Raw genomic sequence first — 10,398 nt, 5'->3', positions numbered from 1 at the left:
GAAAATAAACGTGCCCGATCTCTCCCAATTAATAGTAATAATAATATTCTTTATTTATTCTGGGATTGATCCCTTTAGAATAATTTACAGGCGTCAAAGTTAGGCTTTAGAGCCTTAGAGTAAATTACAAGATCTCATAAAATAAAATCATACAATAATTTAAAAAGATACAAATAAACAACCATTGTTAACAGAATATATAAAATAATGATGAAACCACTTGTCATATCATAAAACATAATATGACTTCTGATAGTATATAAAAAGAAAAAAAAATTGATAAAAAATCAAATACAATTAAACTAAAAAATAATAAATGAAAAGAGATTATTTCTGATAGTGTACATATTTACAATTATAAACGAAAATCTAGTACAGAAAATATATAAAGCTTTTTGAAACTTTCATTCATATATTGTTATAGAGTTTGAATTGGAATCACATAGGGAAGCGGAGTGGATAAGGAAAGATCTACCAAAGGCTGCGGTTCGATGTGCATTACATGTCAGAAGGCCCTGAGCGAGTAATGCGGGAATGCACTGAGGATTTAAATTGAAGGATATCTGAGATGTACGATGGACGGTGGGATTGGATAACTTGACAGAGAAAGGAAGCAAGGAAATATTTACGGCGGAAGGAGAGGTAAATCCACTTAAACTCTTTATAAAACCATGTATGTGTAATTTATATATGTCCGATTACCCCCCAGAGACATCCCCGTAAACCACACAGCAATAGTAAAAGTAGGAGAATATTAAGGAAGTAACCAGAAGCCTGCGGGTTCCAAAAGGAAGTAGGTGACAAAGATAGCTAAGACGCTTCAGGGTGGAAAAAGTACGACGGGAAATATCGGAGTCGTGGTTTTTCCAGGAGAGGGTTTGGTCTATAATGACACCAAGGTTTTAAACGTATCTATGGAATTGTATTGGATTGTTGTTTAGGAATAATTATACTGTATAATTATATATATTATATATTATATAATATATATAATATCAATAAATAATAATAATGGGAATATGAGGAATAGTTTTCAGGAGGTGATTGGATCCTACTACGATTGCCTTAGTCTTCTCTGCATTCAACTTAAGCTTGTTTTCTTGTGCCCACTGGCTAATTCTATTCAAGTCTTCTTGAATCTTCTCCGTAGCAACCAATAGGTCAGAAGGTGGGAAAGAAAGGTAAATTTGGAAATCATCTGCATACAAATGGTATTGAGAATGTTGGATAAGGATGGGAAAGTCATTGATGTGGATAGCGAAAAGGGTAGGGAGTAGCGATGAACCCTAAGGGACACCACAGGTGAGGGGTCGAATCATTGATGGAGGTTTATCAGGAACCACTACATACTGGGAACGATCGGATAGAAGGGATTGAAACCAGCGCAAAGCACTGTTGGATAGAGGAAGATTTCGTAGTTTGGTAAGGAGGATGTTGTGGTCAACCATATCAAATGCTTTGGAGAAATCAAGGAGGATGAGGATAGTTAGGTTTCGGTGTTCCATCTCAGTTTGGAGGTCGTGGGTTAAATTAAGGAGAGCGGGTTGTGTTGAATGGCCGAGTCGAAAGCCTGATTGGAGGGCTTTGATGAGGGAACGTTCTTCTAGGAAGTTTCAGAGTTGGTTTTAAACAAGGCGTTTTAACGGTTTTGAAAGGTTAGAGAGGGGAGAAATAGGGCGGAAGTCATTAGGTGAAGAAGGATTTGGGATTTTGTTTAACGGTCGAACTAAAGTGGTTTTCCAACGAGAAGGAAATGTGGCATTTTGCAAGGAGAAATTGTATATATGATAATGTATGGGGATAACGATTGGGAGGCAGGGTTTAATCAACTTAACAGAAATGTTGTCTGGTCCATGATCCTTGGTATGGGATCTTAAAATAGTGGCTAGTAATTCTTCGTAAGATATGTGGGGGAAAAAAGTTTTCAGGATTGAAGGTGTTATTTGGAATGTGAGGAAAGATTGATGGATCAGAATATGAAATGACCAGTACATGCATTATATCACAGCATGTGAAATGGTTGTTGAAATCGTCAGGTGTTATTGGAAGGGAGCTGACGTTATTGGATTCTGGTAGGGATAAATTTCGGTGTATTTTCCTCTTGGATTTGTGATCAGCGGTGAGAAACTGCCTTTTTGTGCAAAGACCTCTAAATTTTTTAAATTTTCTGCAATTATCATTAATTACTATGTTATTCAGGCTGCTGAATCCAATGAAACACCTTTATTGTTTTATTTCCTTTTATTTTTTCAGGTGAAAATTTTCCGTCATTAAAATCATTTTTTCCAATATGTTTCTAAAAATGTTATTCTGAGTAGTCAATTTAGTTATCGTTCTCACCTTATTGTGGTTACACCTTTCAGAAAGGTCTCTGACTTCATACATCTCAATACGTCAATGAAGTTACACAAAAGTTACTCCAATATGCATACTTTTATTGGAATATGATCTTGGACATGGAATAAACACAAAACTTCTTTATTAAAAAAAACAAAACATATTTATAAAATATTATTTTCTAGGAAATAAAATAACTTATATAAAATAAATGGTCATTTAAAAAATAAAAGTTAAATAAAACGTTAGAAAAGATCTCTTTGGATTGTGATGTCTTAGGTTCACCATATAACCATACAGGAAATAATACATGGTGGTAAATAAAACAGTCACTCACCTTTGGTAATGACTACCTATGCTAGCAGGAAACCTCAGCGCACTCTTTTTCGGTATAGAAAAAGAAATATCTTTGTATATGAATGAAATATCTCGGTAGAGAATATCTTTGTTTAATAATGAGAAAATTATTAAGTAGACTGAAGAAAAAATAATTTTCCAACACTCTCACTACTCACACGACTGTGGGAGTTAAAGCTACTCAAGTGAGGTAGACTGGATTTTCTCTAGGACCCTTTTTTTGGTTCACTGTGGCCCAAGGTAAACACATCCTCCCTACTGATTTGGCCTCATAACGTATTGAAATAGAGGCTGAAGATAGTTGGGTCTAACCATTTCGTGTCAATAATTGTTATGGTAACATGAAATATCGAAACTATTATAGGTTTGTTAACCTTGGGGTTAATGTTAGTCCATAGATAGTATCTTACATCTTTAGAGATAAACAGTGATATAATAAATGCCTAACTCTTCGAGCAGTCGTGGAGTTGCTAGCAGTTAAGAGATGTATAGTTCATTCAAAATCATTATTTGCTGTATGTTTTGTTATCTATTAGGCTTATAATGAATGCAATATCAAAGCAATATACCTTAAAGCTTTGTGAAAAATCAAATAAAAAAATACAATGCCCAAAGTACTAATAAACAATCAATCACGGCGTTTTCACTGTTTTTTTTAGTACGGAGGATTTGAGATACATTAAGTCTTAAGGAATGGACTGTACAGAAAATGTAAATTGCTTTGGGCAAAGAAGCTGTATTATTTTATTATTATTTTTTTTAATACGTTCTGACTTACTATTTGTTTTGTTCATTGTAAAACGCCAAAACTGGGCTTATACACATTTAATTAAGAGCACATAACATTGCTGTATAATAGTTTATGGATAACCTCCTCATGTCTAACATTATTAAACATATATTTTAATTTTACAACATCTCCCCCCCCTAAAGAAAATTAGGATACAATAAAGAAAACTAACACTCATATACTAAATAATAAAAATAAAACTAATTTTTAAATACTACATTACACCAAATTTTGAAAGAAAATGTGAAACTAATATTCAAACAGTAATATCAAATGAGATTTCCAAGAAATACTACATTACAATAGAATTTAGAAAAGAACAACTGAAACTGATACTCTAAAACAACACTTAATTTTTTTTTTTACTTTTAACTTTCTTCAACAAGTCTTCCTGGGGGTTTCACAACACGCCCACTTGTTTTCTTCTATAATAGTACAAGAGCCCAAGAGGTAAAAAAGGCAGTTATCTCACCCCAATTATTGATTACTTTAATGAAAACTATGTATAATTAATAGTCAAAATTGATGAGTCTGCCAAGTATAGGTAGGGCAACTAAATCTAAGAGAACATAATTTAAAGTAGAGTAAATTTGCTAAAATATGAGCCCTAATAGAGTTATTTACGTTTAATAGTTTTTGAGATATAATTTTTTAAGAAGCAACCGTTCATAAAAATGTTGTATGGGACGCACTAAAAGATCAGTAGTTAGTTAATTTATTTTTAAAAAAATTATATCCCAAAAACCATTTGACGTATAGATGTCTATTAGCACTCAAATTAAAGCTATAAAGTAGTTTAAGATGTTTACATGAATTTTGCTAAAATAAATTGATTTATAGTTGTTCAGACAAATTTTCATTTGCCAAATTTATATTGATATGTGAATATCATAAAAACTACTACCCCTACGAAGATAAGTGTCATAAACTACTTCATAGTAAGTTAAATTTCCTATATTTTGATTGTTGGCTGACATATGTGCGTCTTATAGATCTAGAGATATATTGTTTCAAAAATACAACATTTTATACCAACAACTAGAAATTAACATTTTGTGAGTTTATTTTGTCAAATATCATAAAAAATGCTACTCCTACAAAGATAAACATAATTAACAAATTTGTAGTAAATTTAACTAGCTTTAATTTGATTGCTAGCAGACATCTGTAGATCCAATGGTTTCTGAAATGAAGTTTTCATAAATCAAACTTATTGTCCGAACAACTATAAATTAATTTATTTTAGCAAATATCATGAAAACTACTATTCCTACGAAGGTAAAGGTCACAAACTTTTTTATAGTCCATTAAACTAGCTTTAATTTGAATGCTAATAGACATCTGTACGTAACATAGTTCCTGAGATATAGATTTTTCAAAATAAATTAAATAACTACTATTCTTTCAGTAGATTTTTAAGAAATTTTGCTTTTTAAAAAGCTATATCTCGAGAATTATTGAAATATAAATTAAAATCAATCCAATGTTATATATTTGAAATAATAAATCAGTTCACATATTGAATTCAGATATTTATTTTTGCTTGGTTATACATTAATTAATTTTTATACATATGATATAATATCCATATGTTAAACGAAGTCAATTTCCGTTACGGGACACTTTTTCTAACATGGCATCCCGCAAAATGATTTATAAGACGTTGTCACGTCAAAAAAAAAATTTCATTTTCATAATTTGGAGATAAAACATTTTAAATATAAGTAAAATATTCTCAAATCATGACTAATACCGCTCTATTTTGAACCTGGAATAATTGTTGTCATTTCTATGAAGCTATGAAGGATAGAAAAAAAACTGCCCAAGGTACACTGATCTCCGACAATCTTAATTCCTACCCATTTTTGTTAAAAACTGTAAGAATATTTTATAGCGACTAGACGACCTCCACTTTTCACTCAAGTCCAAGCTCTCACCGGATAAAACTCCAGACTGCCTAAACGGAATTCAACTTGATGCTACAACATAAGTTATTTAACCTCCACTGACAACGTCTGGAGTCCTTCATCTGGCCGAGAACAAGAACGGCGAGTGGAGACCTTGTGGAGGCTACACGAAGCAGAATCAAATTACCTACCTCTGACAGGTACTACTTACTCTTTCTAACCGACTGCACGCAAATATTGAGTGAGTCAACAGCTTTTTGCAGCTGCACTTGGGGGTTACATATTAAATAAAATTAAAATTAATATAAAACCAAATAATTGCAAAATCATATATTTTTTTCCTTTTTAGTGGAACTTTACCAAGAGGGTTGTGTACTTCATTTATCTGCTTTTATCAGTTAATTTTTTTTTAACAGTTTCACAATGAGATTCTCTCTTTTTAGAATATTAACTTGAATTTATTTATAACATACAACAAAAAATTAACAGTCGTCGTAGGGAATTCAAAAAGCATTATCAGGAATCTTGTAGAATAACGCAATGTATAAAAGTTAATATTTTTTTTGTTCGTATTTTAAACGCTTCTATACTGTTCATCCGATTGTGGTGGAGCTTTTTGCTAAATGTTCAAGATTTTTCTGGGCAGGTTATGGGCTAATTCAATAAATTCCAGAGAAGGTTATAGACTAATCCGGTAAAAAAAAGTTATTGAGAAAATTAAAGATTTTTGGTTCAAAGCTCTGGAAGTATACGTTTTATACTATATACTATATTTATATAGTATTATATATATATGTATATAAGTACACTTGAGAAGAGGGGGTAGGAAGAATAATGAAATAGGAGAAGGGCCCTTCCTGCCCTGTCACCTCGCAGGATGGGAAGATGGGGTGAAGTGGTTGCACCTACAAGTAATATGGTCCCATTCTACAAGTTTTACATAGTTCTACTCCTCCTCTTGTAAGCCCTCGGGTTCAGACATTCCAATATCATCCTCCAACAATAACTTTAATTTCTCAGCGGCTATTAATGAATTATACTTTCGTTACGACCTATTATGCATTTTTATTAATTTATTTATCATACAAAACCTTAAATCATACAATAAAAGTAAATTTTTAAAGTTACTAGTTAGGAACAAACTAATGGAACTCGTCAGAGGTATGGAAAGGATATCGACCTCCCAGTGCACTGCAAGGTCACCGAATCAGGCTGCCAAGGTAAACCTGTATCTTCCCCTTCACCGAGTCCTATTTCCTGAAGGAAGAAGGTTGTCCCTGTTGACCAATCGTCTTCGGCGTACGGCGAATTTTGGAAATTTAAAAATTTCCCAATTGGAGAATTAAAAAAAAGTTAAATACAACATAGGATTTCTTGCAGTAATAATATAATATACACACAGTATAACCTGATTAAGTAGGCCCTCAATATGTTATACATCTCTAATATCACTAAAGGCTTTGTTATCCTGAAAGTTCGATGCCGCCGATACTACCAATCGTTCTTTCTTTTTTTTTGCGAAGACTCCCATTGGAGTCCTATACTGCCTAACCTTGGTTGGGGGGTCAAAGTTCTTCATTTTGTGGGACCTCCACTAAATGAAAAAGTCAACGTCCCAGGCCGTATTCGTACCAGCACCGCCCATAGACATCATATTGGCAAGACTGTGTCTTAAACCCTGAGCTACGGGCGGTCCCAATCGTTCTCTACATATATCTTTCCAGTGAAGCCTCTCCAAACCCAATTCTACTTAATAAGTTTTAACGCAATCCTCTCATCTACGTTTCGTTCTTCCCCTTGGGTGTTTACCTATCGGTTCAGTGTTAATCAACATTCTAGGAGTCCGTTCAATACGAGCTTATTCGCCGCAAAGCTATAAGATGAATTATATTGACCAGATTCAGTTCTCTTGATTCTGCCTTGTGAAGCGTTCTAAATTCCTTCGTTAATTCATTGTTTTTCTTTTCGAATATTTTATGTGGTAAAATATTTTCAAAAATCTTAGCGCGCTGTTCTTCCCTTATTGGCCAAGTTTCGTATCCATAAAGACTAGTGGGAAGAATAATAGTTTCGAAAATTCTAACTTTTTTTTTTTGGATAGAAGCCGCAAGCTAAGCAGTTTTGAAATTGAAGCATTTCCTGTCTTCAAACTCGCTTTTATTACCTCATAATTTTCGTTTTTCTAGTTACCGTAAAACCTAAATACTTAAACCTTCCTACCAGCTCACATGTATTTCCTTCTATGTCTATATTACCATGATTGCATACGTTTCTACTGTTAACCATATATTTTGTTTTATCCGTATTTATTTCAGGACCAGGAACTAGGTTATTAACGCAGTTGTATTTAGTTCTATGGTTTCCTTGCCATCACCCAATAATACCAAGCACCATACCCAAGCACCGGTATTTTACCATCCTAAATTAAACCCTTTTAAGTATTCATCAAACTTTTAATGACATATTCTAGAGCTCAATTAAATTAGATAGCTAATAAATAATCGCCTCGTTTTAAACCCGAACGAACCTCTTACTTCTCAGAATAATGATTACTGGATTCATTATGGTCATGCACATCCGAATGGTCATACTACTCACGAGGGAGTATAAGTTACTGGGGGTGTCGAACTCCTGCAACCGCTGGAGTACGCCCGACCACCAAACACTATCGAAGGCGGAGAATATGTCGAAGATTATCATCAGGACATATTTCTCCGCCATCCCTTCTACATCCTCACGCACTCTCATTAGCGCATCTGTTGTTCCTTTACCACGGGTCGAGCCGTATTGCCGTGGGTGACTCGCAGCACTGAGGACTGTTCTGAGGCTAAGCACTATCAAATGCTCCACGACCTTGAACTTTCTGCCTTTACTCAAAAGGTTGTTGAGTGGGACGAGGTACTCAGCCTTTTCTGGTACAAATCTTCTCTAATAATTTAAAGTTCCCAGCAACCTCCGAACTCCCTTCACATCCCTAGGCACTGTCATCTCGCGGATAGCTGCGACTTTATCCGCATCGGGTTTAACTCCTTACCTGGAAGTCGTGTGGCCCGAAATATTTATTTGTTCATGCCCCAACGAAGATTTCTCTCACAATAATTTGAGCCCAAATTACCTAATTCTTTGAAATACGCTGTGTAAATGCTGCACATGTTCTTCTTCGTTCTTACTGAACACTAGGTGGTCATCCATGTAAAGTTGACATACGGATTCGTCAATAACTCTCAGAAACTCGTCCATTAGGCGTTGAAAGATTATGGGGAGACCAAACGTTATCCTTCTAAACTCGTAATGGCCCCTCTCAAATGTGAATGCCGTCTTATAATGATCTTTAAGGTGCATTTTTATTTTATGATATCTAGCCTTTAAGTCCAGAATGCTGTATACCGTAGCTTCGCTCAGCCTGTCCAAAATGTCTTCAAATCTGGTATGTCCTCTCTCCACTACACAGGTTTTCTGAGGCTTCTCGGCACATGATGGTGTTGGAACTGCCGGTGTCCACCAGGCATCTCACTCCTGCTATCTCTATTATAGACAGAACACCGCTCTTTTCTCGCACGTTATAATTCAGCAGTGTGCGGTCGCCTCTCTGCCGACATCCCCTTAAGATGTCTCGCGTCTTCCTCTCTCCAGTTCCTCGCCTCCATCCACCCTGTTTGTTTCCTTGTTTCCATCCTCCAGTTTTCACTCTATCCCCTTGACTAACTCAGTTCCGTGGTTCCTCAGCTCCTTTGCTAACTGAATCTTGTGTACATTGGATAGAAATTCCATCCGACCCTGTACCTGGATTGTCTCCATCATGTTCTGTTGTAGCGTGCCAAGAGTTCCGAGGCCATTAGACTGTTTCTTCGTCTCCCTAATCATCATAAATATGTCATCTTTTGGTGCCCAACGCCCTCCTCTAAATGCTTTCTTCAATCTCCACTTGATCACACTCCAGGGTGTCTCCTCATCCGCCTGAATTTGATGGAGGATACTTCCTTTTAACTGCTGACGACTGTTCCCCTTAATGCCTAAGGATCCTCACTTTCGAGCAGATGTTCGGTTGTCATCGCTTCAATTCGCCTTATTAGATGATCACCCCCTTTTAAAAAGTGATTTAATTCTCCGGTCTCCCCTGTGAATTTTTTCAAGTCCAACACCGCCTTCCTCAGGTCCAGAGCGGGTGCTGTACGGACTTTAACCTATTTTAGCGTCGTAGCATGAGCTTGAGCTAAAGATACTTCCGGTAATGGCTCCATCTCCGGGTTGACTGCAGCTACCGGCTGGTTGTCTGCAGCTGGAAATGGGTTGCTGAAGTTCAGAGCCGGTCTTTCAATGTCATGAATTATGAAAAGGGATATTAAAATTAATAATTAAGCCCCCCAAAAAAATAAATCAAAGTTTAAAATAAGAGAAGAAACAAAATGTTTATAATAACCTAAACAATTACTTCCATGTGCTGTATGCATAAAACTATATTTTAGTAGAGTTCCTGGGATGAGAATATCCAATGAATTAGGGACAAAACATCACAAGTATGTTAATGTATATATTATGTAAAACTATTTTCAAAATTTGTGTTGGTATATAGTTTTATATTATAAAATTGTGGATTTAGTGTAGTATAAATGACTTTTCAATCCTTTGCCTTAACATTAATTAACTGAATAACTTTGTGAAGTTATTCACATTTTGTTTTATGTGACAAAAAAAAAAGAAAAGAACAATCCCAAAAAATAAATTGAACTTACTTGGAGCATCTTCAGCTCAGTTTCAGGATGTTAGAGAGGCCATAGTGGCTGAGAATATTGAGGCCAGATCTTTGCCATCTCATGTCAGAAGCTGCTCGATTCCCCATTCCTCATACTAAGTAATAGTATGAGGAATGGGGAATTGAGTTTTAATAACAAGATAGTTTTGTAATTAATTGGGCAAAGTAAAGTAATTTTAAGCACTTAAATCATTAGGGGATTATATATGTAGTTTTTTTTATTTTGGGATATATATCTGTCGTACTGTATGCTT

General features: G+C 35.0%; 1 long non-coding RNA gene across 1 annotated transcript; it reads left to right on the top strand.

Annotated features, from left to right (window-relative positions):
• Positions 1-5,091: 5,091 nt before the first annotated feature.
• LOC112211363 (uncharacterized) lies at positions 5,092-5,720 on the top strand. Its single transcript, XR_002945573.2, has 2 exons — positions 5,092-5,311; positions 5,379-5,720. It is a non-coding gene; the product is annotated as an uncharacterized lncRNA (long non-coding RNA).
• The last annotated feature ends 4,678 nt before the right edge of the window (positions 5,721-10,398 follow it).

Source organism: Halyomorpha halys, unplaced genomic scaffold (assembly GCF_000696795.3).
Source record: "Halyomorpha halys isolate HHAL.00 unplaced genomic scaffold, Hhal_1.1 Scaffold240.1, whole genome shotgun sequence".
Taxonomy (NCBI): domain Eukaryota; kingdom Metazoa; phylum Arthropoda; class Insecta; order Hemiptera; family Pentatomidae; genus Halyomorpha; species Halyomorpha halys.
Note: the sequence above shows the minus strand (reverse complement) of the source record. Positions and strands in the feature narration are given on the sequence as shown.